At 27.7% G+C, this 12840-nt stretch overlaps 1 long non-coding RNA gene across 1 annotated transcript in view; it reads left to right on the top strand.

The window, feature by feature from the left end:
* Window positions 1-11770: 11770 nt before the first annotated feature.
* The window catches only part of LOC107441223 (uncharacterized), a 14154-nt gene continuing 13084 nt past the window's right edge, over window positions 11771-12840 (top strand). The window contains exon 1 of the long non-coding RNA XR_001583713.3: window positions 11771-11957. This is a non-coding gene — a long non-coding RNA (uncharacterized lncRNA). The remainder of the gene's footprint in view (window positions 11958-12840) is intronic.

The raw sequence follows: 12840 nt of genomic DNA, 5'->3' as shown, positions 1-12840 counted from the left end.
TAATCGAGGGAGTCATTCGTTTTTCCATGTATCGCAAATGCGGGTTAATTCCATCAAAGTCTCCTTCACGTAGGTTCCTCCTTATCTTCTGGGTTTGGTTTAAAATTACTAGACTACGGAATTGAGTATTGATAGTCGTAACTCATAATTGGGTCGGCTATGCAACGTCGGTTATTAATAATATGTGTAATGATAATGCAGTAGATGAAGAAGAGCGAAATAAAGAAAAATCTTAAACTGAATGGCCTTAAAAGAAGGTTTTTGATTGGGAATCTCTCACACCATAAAAAAAAAATAATAATAAAAACTTGAATATTTGCTGTTGTTTACAATTCTTCGACATTTCTCTTTCACATTCAATTCCAGATTTTTTTCTTTGATTCGTTTTACAAGTTAGTGATAAAAAAATGTTTCAATGACTAATTTCCTTGATTAGACCTCAAGGGCTGAGTGGTGAGACTACAAAATACGATTTTTATCTGATGAATAATTCTTGCTCGGGCAGACACGGGCGTTAAGAGGCCTCAGCTCGAGTGGGCTCAGTTTAAAATCTTTCAGGCTCGGACCTAATAAATTAAACTCGAAGTCATCTCTAGTGCGTGAAGTTTCATAATGACATTTTTGCAGTTTTTAATGAAATAAATTAAGAAAAAATTAATTTAATTAAGAAATAATTAATTTAATTTAATTAATTAAGAAATAATTAATTTAATTAAATTGATTAAGGAATAATTAATTTAATTTAATTAATTAAGAAAAACAAATGAGGTATCCCCAATTAAGGTTTGGTTGTTAGCGTTGCACTTGAGTTACTCTAATGGGATTTTGGTCAGGTTCGAAAATTCATCTTTATTGATGATTCGAAAACAATTCTGGCAAATGAGCACACTACATTGCTACAATTTAGATCAGATGATGGTAGTAATCATTTAGCCTTAGCATTGAACTTCCCAACTGACCAACATTGCGTGGACTTTTCCTGTTCTGAAACCATCAAGGACAATACATTATAATGAATTCTGAACCCCTAAAACACAATTGCAATAAGGACAGTTCGTTGAGGCTCTTATCCTTTAGAGCGGGGAATGGAATACTGGAAAACTGTCATAGACTAAAACTAAACCCACCTCTTCTTACAAGGTGACCACAAATGAAGGAATAAAACTTCAATAGTTCAAAAAATTTCCTTTATGAAAAGAGTTTTCTGATAAATTTTATATCATTAATAATTTTTAATTGTTTATTTTTAATTTAAAATTTATTCTTAATTTTTTTCATTTTTCTTTTTTTAGAAATGAGCCAACTTTATCCATTTCTCTATTGACCTTGTTTATAAAACATATTTCATATAATTCCTTACTCTAGTCATCTCTTACTCTAGTCATCTCTAGTCATTTATTATTTTACCCTAGTCATTTCACAATTATCATACATTTTTCACATTATCAAATTATATTCTGAAAATCTCACTATATAGTATAAGAGTTATATTTAAATTTAAATTGAATGGAAATTTCAATTATAAAAAAATTTTTTTTTTGTTCTTACCAGCTTAAAATATAACTATATGTCATTATTTATTTCCATAAAATAAAACTGTAGCTTGTAGTACATGCAGTGAAATTTTAGAAAAATTTATTAAAAAAGAATTGTCCAATTTGTTTCCTAATGCATGGTGAATTTTTACACCGAAACACCTCAAAACTTAGACAATATTTTTTTCGATTAATTGTTACATTTTAACTACCCGATTTACACGAAATATCTTTGTTAAAGTGTTTGTCAGTTTCTAATTGATACTTTAAATCTTTTGATCTATTAACTGTAAAAATCAAAATCAAAATTTAAGAAAAACTAACAAAAATAAAACGATTAATCATATTAATTTAATAAAAAATCTAAAAAAATGTTGTAAAATATCAAATAAATAATTAACAATTGAATTATAATGTATAATAACAGTATATATTATTAAAAAAATTCATAAATACTAAATTCAGTAGTGCTGCCATCTAAGTGGGGAAATATGAACAAAACTATTACACCTATTTTTCTCCTCTGTTGAAAATGGCTAATCTTTACTTAGTAATATTTTCTTTAGGTATGCCGGTTATTCATTTAATTATTATAAAAAAAATTTGCTAAATAAGTGTAAATGAAATAAATTCTACAACTAATTAGTATCTACAACAAGTTTGAATAGAAATGTTAAATGAAGTTCCTGCCTTCATAATTCTCATCAATATTCTTGTTTCTTCTTCTTTTTTTTAATACTGAAAACCGTAAATTTTAGAATACTGAAAACCGTAATACATTGACTCTAAAAGAAAGTTGGCATCCTCTAATGTTTACTAATGACTCATTCTATAGATTCATTTTTTATTTAAGTGTAAATGGCTTGTTTCTGTCAGATAAATACTATTATTCTAAGAATTTGTGTTAAGGAAAGTTTAACGATTAAATTAATAATTTTTAAAAAGGTTTTAATTCATAAAACCAGCTAATGAGAAAAAAATCATGCAACTTTGCGCAGTTATGAATACTTTTCTATTTATTATTCTGGCAAAATGTTAAGCTTTATTTTGCAAACTTAACATTTTGTTAGGCATTTTACAATTTTACTAATATTGTAACTTTTAACATTGTAAAGCAATGTTGAAAGTTACAATAACTTGCGATACAGTAAATGCTCGATAAAGCGAGTCGATCATTTTACGTGAATACTTCGGCAAAATGCTAATATTAAAAATTCAAAAGCTTGTATAGTTTATAAGGATTTAAAAACGTTTGGAATGTTTCTTGTTCATTAATTTTGAAACGACAGTGCACTTTTTTGATATCGAGCATATAATAATAATAATAATAATAATAATAATAATAATAATAATAATAAAAGCATTAATCTGAATTTGCATCACGTTACCCTCTGTTACCAACGTTCCTAAGTGCTTAAATAAATAAATTAAAAAAGAGCTAACAGTAAAACAGTGAACAATTTACACTCAAGTCAAATTTACTGTAAACAACTAAAATTGCCTTGCTTTTTGTTAAATTATATGGGAAAATAACGAAAAAAAAATGAAAGCATGAGAAGGTGAAGTTGCCACTACAATTTAATTTTAAATTTTCTTGCATTGCATATTACAGTATTTTACTCAAACAAGCATTGTTACCTGTCTAGTACTTAATGAACTTAATTTTTTAATGTAACATGGTAGCAAAATGGACTGAGTAACAGAGTGGAAAAAGAAATTGCGAATCAATTGACTAAGACAGGCTCAATTGAAAGGAAGAAATGTTTATAAAGAACGAAGAAACATGATTTGATCTCACCATAAAAATTCAAATGAAAATTAAAACAACAAATTCGAAACAATTATGCTGTATAGTAACAGAGGGGAAAGTGAATGAAACATCTCTGCCTTGTCAAATTTTGTTAGAGTACAACGAATATAACGATTATTTTTAAAAAGTATAAATTACCTAAAAATAGACCACTCTGTGAGTCAAGGAACCCATTTTTGCCAACTCAACAGAAGTAATTTTAAAACTATACATAACATAAGCTGAGCTGTACATTATATGTAGCCCAATTTTCACAACACGATAAATTAAAATTATTTTTAATTGACAATTGTTCTAATTGCAGTAATATGAGCGGTAAAGAAGAGTAAACGTAACAATTTATCTTTATATATGGTATTAAAAAGGTATTTCACGGACATTATTTTTAAAACCCTAATTTCTATATATCTGCATTTTCTAAAAACAAATAATAAATTAATTTGAATGCTTAAAAATGTTATTTGGAATTTTATTTGAGTAATTTAAATTACTTGAAATCATTCGGCATCAAAAGTATAAGTCACTTGAAAATGACCCAAGGAATTGCTATAGATTCAGTAAGTATAGAAAGTACGCAACATCTCTAATTTTGGTAGCTTTTCTGACCAAATTATTGGTACCAGATTTTTCAGAAGGTGGCTCTTCTCGACTTTTTGGGACACAAAAAAGTGTGTTTATACACAATGAAGAACTTTTTAAATTAAAGTTATAAGCTTAAAAATATCTTTAATGTTATCTTTAAAGTATTTAACAAAACCGAGTCGTCTATAATTTATTTTGTAGCAATTGCTTCCGTTAATTCAATGAAAAAAAGAGTGATAGGGGATAGAGCATTCGCCTTCCAATGAGGTGAACCGGGTTCGAATCCCAGCGAAAGCTGGTCGATACGAATCCCGCATCCGGTTTCCAACGACCACAGTGTTGACGTAAAATATCCTCAGTAGTAGATGGATCATGGATTTGAGTCCCCTTGCCGTCAAGCTAACCGTGAGAGGTTTTCATGGATTGCCTCTCCTTGTAACCCAAAAGTGGGTGAGTTCCATCAAAAAGTCCTCCACGAAGGCAAAATTTCTCTCAATGTAAGAGTTCCCTTGTCTTCTGGATTGTGTTCAAAATTACAAGGCTACGGAGTTGAACATTAGCAATCATAAACCCAAAAAATTGGATCGGCTGCTTAATGATGGTTATAAAATAAACTATACAGACGCACACAAATTTATTTTATTGTATACGTAGATATAGATTGTTTGAACTGATTAGTTAGCCTATTTAAGGTCTTTTGTTCCTTTCCTTTTAAATAATAACAATAATAATAATTAAATTCTTTGAAGCAAACCAATAAGATTAATAAAGCAATCGATGTTTTGGTGAAAAATTTCTTAGGAAGCGCAAAAAAAAAAAAAAAANAAAAAAAAAAAAAAAAAAAAAAAAAAAAAAAAAAAAAAAAAAATTGCGCTCTCAATCTTATTGAATTTTAAAATTACAACTTAGACACTAATGAGTTTTTATAAACACTTTAGTCCGTAAAACCTTTTAAACGAAAAGGAAATATATTATTGCCTTTTTTTCTTTTGAAAAAATAGTTTCCAGGATTAAATATTACCTTGTTTAAAATCAACGGTCTAAAAATATCTTTAAAAAAAGTATCCAAAAATTTTTTTTTAAAGAGGAAAGTTTTTATCAATTTTGAAACTTTATTCTTTTAGCTTCATTTTAGAATGGGCGTTTTCCTGTACATAACTGCAAAGTAAAATCAAGTTAATGGTTAGTTGTCACAAAATGTGACACTCAAAATACTTCTTTTTTCTAAGAAGCAATTTTGGCATAAGGAAAATTTTCCAGTTATTTTTTTTTTAGGTTTTTATGTTATCATGCTTCAAAAAGGCATAACTAGTAAATCTCGTCAAAACAAATTATAGTTAAAAAAAAAGATAAGTCTTAATATTTTATATTTACAAACATATTTTTACCCTGATTTTCTTTTGGTGACTCTTTAACTTGTTGAAATGGGCAGTTAAATGTGCGCTAATAACTTCCAATATTTATTTTAAAACTTATATGTTGGATATTTGAGTTCGAAAAAAATTTGCAGATACGTAACAGATGTACATGTCAATTATTGTCCTTACATATTCGAAATACGATCTACAAATAGATCACGTGTTGTTTGTGAGAAAATTGTCAGACCGTTCTAATGATTAGCGTAAAATTATTAATTTTATTTATACATAGATTAGCAAATATAAAAGTAAATGTAACATAGTATGCAAAATTTTGCAGATTGATACTTGCCATGTTCAACATCTAAAAGGGAGACGATTGTGACTCTAGTACTGATGTTATTTCAGTTTTGGATTATGAACGACATTAGTATATTTAAACAAATATATTATGCTACTGCTTTCAGTTACTGTTTAGCGAGCACTAGTAGTGAACAAAACAACTGGCTAAAGCTGTTCTGGAAGTTGGTGAGAGATAGCGAGCAGGGGCGTTCAATCCTTAGATGTAGGAGGTTAAATCCACGTCCATTATTCTTAAAATGGAATGAGGGGTTGAACATTGGTAGTCGCAAACTCAAAATTGGGTAGTCTGTTCAACGACAGTTATAATGTGCACTTTTATCAAATTTCTTGTAAGAAAGAATCTTGTAAGCCGTGTATATCCAACGCAAGGCACATTGTTGGAATTTTTATTCTTCAACTGTGGTAAATCAAACAGTATATCCATTCAATTAACTGTAAAGTTCACGGTTAGGAGCATTTTTCTACAGTTGCTGGTTTGAAACCGTTTACAATGGGTATGGTAGAAAGTAGAAACCGTGAATACAATGATTTTGAAATCAAAAGGTTTCAAAACCATAAAAATGAAATTTAACTAAACGTTAGAGTTAGATTATGCTCGGCTTTCCGTTAGGAAATGAACTTTGTAATTACGTTGTTGACGAGTTGTGTTTTGTCTAATGAACCGTGGAATATGGCTTAATTGGTCTAACTAGTGGCATCTTATATTACGAAAGAGGGAAAATATTAGACTTATTTTAAGTTAAGTAGCTCTGAGGGGCTGCCATCTTTGAGTGAATGAGAGTTTCATGTTCAAATAGTCCAGAGTCTCCAATTGAGCACTGAAACGTCTGGTCTCGAATTGAGCGCAGAGCACAGGAAACTTTACTGGTAATGAAGGAATGGAGGAAATATTATGGTATTAACGCTGGTATTCGAACAACAGTTCATGAGATTGACAGGTTAGCTCTTTCGGCTAAGATGCGTACATAGCTTCGAGTACTAAGTGATTTCTAAAGCTCATCACACACTTATTACTATAAGATAATAAGTTATCCACATTTGTGTTAGACATCCGATGATGGAAAATAAGAAAAAATGAATTAGTAATTCTTATCACAAGACTTAGCTCTCATATTTTGAAGAACATGCGCTCGATTCCCATTGGCTATGGGTTTAGTTCCGAACTAAAATTCTGGTTGTTTAACTTCATTAAGTAAAAACAGTCAGTGAACTATTTTTCTCACATTAAATGGTTTGAATACCATCTTCTTTTGGTTATTTTACTGATTCTGTTAAATATGTTAAAATAACAATTAAGTAAATTGTTATTTAATCGTTTTTTCCAAGAAATGTCTAACAATGTATTAGAGCACAAAACGCAACATACGCATCTTATAACAATAATTTCTATGATAATTTGATATTTTTAGTCCGGAAGTACATCAAAATGTACTTTTAGGGATTGTAAAGTTTTTTAAAGGAGATTGCAGAAGCTTGTAAAATACTTTTCCTGAAACAATAACAAGAAACAGTTTGATGTAAATATCACCTCAACTCCGATCTGTCAGTGTACAATTTACTATTGTCTTTCGTCGTTAAAATACAACATGGATTTAAACCTTTCTTCCTTTTATATATATATATATATATTCTGATATATATTTATTCTGANTATATATATATATATATATACTCTCCTGTAAAAGTACTAATGAAAATTATCAATGCTACATTCTACAATCTGTAAATAATATCAAATATTTAGGACTACATATTGATTCTAATTTGAAATGGAAAACACATATTAACAATTTAGTTAAAAAATTGCGTTTTGTTTCAGTTAAATTTTATCACTTTAAGAATAAAATTCATTTTAATTTTGTGAAAGCACTCTAATACTCCTGGTCTTATTCTTTAATTAATTATGGTGTAATAATATATGGCGGTGAATATAAATTTTATTTATTTCCCTTAATCTCAGTTCAGAATAAATGCTTCAAGATTACTAATTCTCCAAATATAAATAATTCATGTACAACTACTACCAATATATATACAAGAATGAACCTATTACCATTTCACCATAATGTATTTTTTCGTATTTTACTTTATTTACACAACAATAAATTAATATGCAAATTAAAAACTAATGTGTCTGAAAGGAGACCAACTGAAATATATGAGATTCCCCACTTCACAAAAGAAATTTCCCGAAAACAGTTTTTTTACTTAGCACCTAAATTATATAATAAATTACCATTTCAGTTGCAAAACATCGAAATATATTCTTCTTTTAAGCGTGCTTTATTTCAATTTGTGATAAACATTGACGATTTGGATCACTATTTTTTCACTTTAAAGGAAGCATTGATTTTTCATACGAGTCTTGTGCCAATCCAAATGAATTTCTTATGTTACCATGTTACTTTTGCTATTTTTTTTAATAGTTTCATATATTTCCCCCCCTATTATTACAGTGTTCAGCAATATATGATGTCTTATGATGAGCAAAATAACTTATGATTGTAATATCCCCTCTTTTTTTAAAAAAAAATTTTCTATTTTAAATTTATTGCATTACCTTTCTTTGTCGCCTGGACAGGGTTTTCCTGTTGGTGACGAATATATATTCTTTGTATTTATGTGTTTGTTTTTGTTCCCAATAAAGTTATATTTGTTTGTTTGTTTGTTTAAACTACTAAAATAATTTTTTTTAAAAATTTAATAAATAGCATTGCTGTTAGCATCTTAGAATAACTTAGTACTAGCATCGACTATTTTGTATATTTAAAAAATTAAATTGAACTTCAAAATTTAATGTTTCTGGCATACACAAACAATGTTTCCAATAATAACTAGCTTCAAAACTTACCATAAATTTTTCAATACCTAATTTTTTTTATCTCAACCGGTGTAAGCATTTCTAGAATATATGCAGAGGGTATTATTTACAAAAACTTCGTTTAAAGTAATTTTTTCTGTCAATAATTTGCTTGTCACAAGAAAATCTGCCATTTTCCTGGCTACTTTTATTTAGTGATTTATAACCATCTTATGTTAATAGATTGATTAGATACCCTCCTATCTAAACATGTCTTGTTGCATCAAGGTCTGTTGCTTGTTGCAAGAACCAACTTTCTTGTTCAAAATCTATTTCAAAATTTTTTTTTAGGTGAGTAGATTTTGTGTTGTCATTTTCCTGGCTTCTTAAAATCATTACTAACTTAAACTACATAGATTTATCTGAGTTATTTTAGAAATACTGTTGTTTTCTGCTGAATATAAACGTCTTAGGCCAAAATATTAAATTAAAGTAAAGTTATATGCTATAAAATGGCGAATTTTTCATTTTCCTGGCTTATGAATGCCAGGACATTGAGGTGTTACTAGAAATGTTTTTAAACTGCTAATACTGCAAAGAGGAAAAGCAAATATTAACCTAATATCACGTTTATGTATGATTGTAATAAGATTGAATGTAATCAAAGTTATTTATTTATTTAATGATTGATTATTTTACACAATTTTATTCTGTACATATCAGCACCAAATTTTTTTTTATTCTTTCTGCAGTAGATAAAAGAATTAATTTAAGTAATTCATGGTCCATCTAACATAAAGGCTTAGGTTTTGTTACTTACTAATAGCTTAAAATGACTGTTTCTTCAAACTTCTCAGCTAATATGTCACTTTCCTGGCATTCAAAATGCGGTGAATTTCCATTTTACTTTTTTCTTGAGCAAATGTCAATAAACTACACTGCTGTCTGTAAAATATTAATAAATGTAACTAAATAAATATGCAAAAAAAATTTAGATTGCTTTGAAGACTTTAAATTTGAAGAAGTTCCTTGGTCCGAATTGTCATGTTTCCTAATAATCACCCATATGAGTGAAAATAAAATAATATTTAAACACCAAATTATGACGAAGTTTTCATCGTAGAAAATAAATATGACACGTAAAATTAGTAAAAATTTGTCTAAAAAATTAAAGTAGTTAAGACGATTTTGTAACATTTTAGTTCCTTAGTTATGGAATTTTATTACATTAGAACGCAAGAAAATCAAAAATGTAGTGGTCAAAAAAAATTAATAAACACTATAGACATAATTAAGCAAAAAAAAATGAAAACTTTTTTTCCTTATATATTTTCTTGTTTAGATAGTTTTAGACATTTGTATAATAAAGTAGAATATTTAGGAAGATTTTGTATCATTTTAGTTGTCTAGTTGTAAGATTTTGTTTTATATTGGAACACACGTAAACCAAAACTGTAGTGGTCAAAAAACACTACAATAAACATAATCGTTCAAAAAAATATATACTGCTAAAAAGATTTAATATTTTTCATAAATATCTTCTTGTTTAGATACTTTTACTTGAGTTTTTAAATTTCCTGTACACATTTTTTTAAATTCGAGATACTAGGGTTGTAATTCTTATTATAATTCTTACTATCCTAAACAGCTAACTTCAGTATTTCCTTATTTAAATTTTTTTATTGCCTCTAATTTAATTTCTTAACTGAAATCTTTATCCTAAAAATGCGTCATATCGTAGAAATAAAAACAGGAAATACCTCATTAGGTAACAAACTTTTCATTTGAAGGAATGAAGATATTAACATCAAGATCTAGACATTGTTTAAACAGAAATAAGTGTTTTTAAATGTTTTTTTAAATAAAATTTCCTCATACGTTAAATTTTTTTGGTTGTTTTATTAGAACTAATTTTGTACTTGAAAAAGAAGTTTAAAAAAAAAGCATTTTCTAAGAGAAGTATTTTAAAGTTTCCTTTTAATTTAAATAACAATTTTGTGAATTGGACGGAATGTTTGTAGGGTAGAGATATTTTAATCTAATTTTAGCTGATTGTTTTTCACAAAGAATAACTGAAGCATTTAATGATTGATGTCATAATAAAAGCAATCTCTCTAAAAAAAGCTCTTTTCTCATCAATTACGAAACAATCCCAACTATAATGACATAAAAAGCTAATAATTAAGTACCACGCTGTACGCATGTACTTTATGAAGAAGAAAAATATTACTTGAAACATTAACTATACCATCTATGTATAATATGTAAAAATAATAAAAAAAACCAATTCAAGAAAAAATAGGAAAAAAGAGAAGAAGAAGTAATATCCTAATGCTGTATATTTGGATGATACTTTTTTCTTTTTTTTTCTAATATTATTTTTAAGAAATTTTGTTTATCACAAGACGTGAGAAAAATTGTGTTTTGTAATAAATAACTACACATTTTTTCAGTTTTATTAAAAATAATGTCTGAATGCTTTATTTTGAGCTTTAGCAAAAGCTTTAGTTAAAAAATTGCAAATGTTTGGTAGCAGGCGTAATTTTCAGTAAACACTATTTTCAGCTTAATGTAAAAATATATACCTATATATTTTTCACAAAAAAAGTAAGTACTTTACTTCAATGCAACAATTTTTCCAAAATATCGATAAACAAGTCTGTTAAGGAAAATAAAAAGATATAATGTTATGAGATTCGCCATTTTTTAAAAGGAAAAGAAATTTTTCAGACATTAAAACCAATTTTTGAAAAGAATTTGATCTTCTTTTTTTCGTACTTTAATTCTCAATTTTTAATGGTTATTTCATTCAAATGCATACCTCTTTTGTTAAACCTAAAAAAACTTTAATTTATTCTTTTTTTCCAAACTTCTTTTTAAGTATTGTAAGTAAAAATTTTCCAGAGATTGAAAATAATTCTATAAGTTCTTATCAGCTTTTCATATGTCATCGCGCAATTGTCAGATTGTGTAGAAAAAATGTATTAATTCCAAATATAGACGATAAATAACAAAATTTAATGCTCGATTGATTTCTTATATTAGAAATAAATTAAAATTTTAATTAAATTTGGTTGCTCAATGAAAGCTATTGTTTAAGAGAAATCCGCAAACAATTTTTTTTATGCCTAAACCTCACATCCACGTAAATAGCAAACGATTTTTTTTTCGTTATAAAATCAACCTTGTTTATTCTTTCCTAGTCAATACAATTTCTTTAACTTCTCTGTATAAATAGTCAGAAAAGCAAACGATTGTTTTCCGCAAGTGATAACGGATCATTGACCATAACTTTTTTTGTGTTTAATGTGTGAAAACGAAAGTTCAGCTTTTAGCTTGTTTTGCTTTCCGTGTTAACATATAGGGAGTGTAAGGAGGAGCAAAAGATGAGAAGGAAAGATCTACTTCCTGTTGCCACCCTCGTATTCTTTCGGATATTAAACTGCAGTATATAAAGCTTTTTATTTCCAAAGTGGTAAGCATTTATATCACAATTAATGACGTTGTAGGTAAGTGGAATTATTTCAACTTAAGATTAATCATTAATGATACGAGCTTACTTAAATTTATTGATGATGCGTGAATAATATATTAGATATTTCTCTAGCTCTAATTAATCATGAACTCTAGCATTTCTCTGTCTATTGGCAACACTATAGTTATTATTCGTTTTGTTAGGTTGTCTTAAGTAATAATTTAAGTAGTGTTAAATAGTTTATACGTTTATTTAGAATGATTTCATATTTTTATCAATATAATAGGGGGCAAAGCCTCCTGTTCGCTACCGCTCACCAACCCCAATGATTGCTTCGCAATATTTGTTTTTTGTTATTGCTTCGCAATATTCACTTAACATCTATGTACTGAAAGGAATTCTGTTTACTTACGCTCTTGCGGATCTACTTCCCACGTCCAAATATTACTATCTATTATTATTATAAACATTTAGATCTCTTGGTGAACAGAAGTGATTTTTTAATTATAATTTTTTTAAGTGACATTTATATTCTTAATACATTATATTGTTCAAACAAATTTGATGAGTTCTCAACCATAATTTAAAATTTTCGCTTATAATAGCAGTACTGAAAAATAACTTTAAAGGAAAACAATACCTTTACGACTTTTATTAATTTTATGCTGATGACAACCTAAACAATATGGAAATGAATGGCGGAAAACTGGATCCTACCACGTGATTTTCCGGCCAATAAAAATGAGCCGACAACAATGGAAAACGGTATCAGACCATTATGATTTTATGCTATATAGAGAAATAATAGTTTCGAAATAATTACTTAGATTTATTTTTGATCCTAACTAAAATAGCTGTAGAAATTTTAAAAATAAACGGTGCATTATCATATATATATATATATATATATATATATA

This window comes from Parasteatoda tepidariorum, chromosome 2 (genome assembly GCF_043381705.1).
Source record: "Parasteatoda tepidariorum isolate YZ-2023 chromosome 2, CAS_Ptep_4.0, whole genome shotgun sequence".
Taxonomy (NCBI): domain Eukaryota; kingdom Metazoa; phylum Arthropoda; class Arachnida; order Araneae; family Theridiidae; genus Parasteatoda; species Parasteatoda tepidariorum.
Note: the sequence above shows the minus strand (reverse complement) of the source record. Positions and strands in the feature narration are given on the sequence as shown.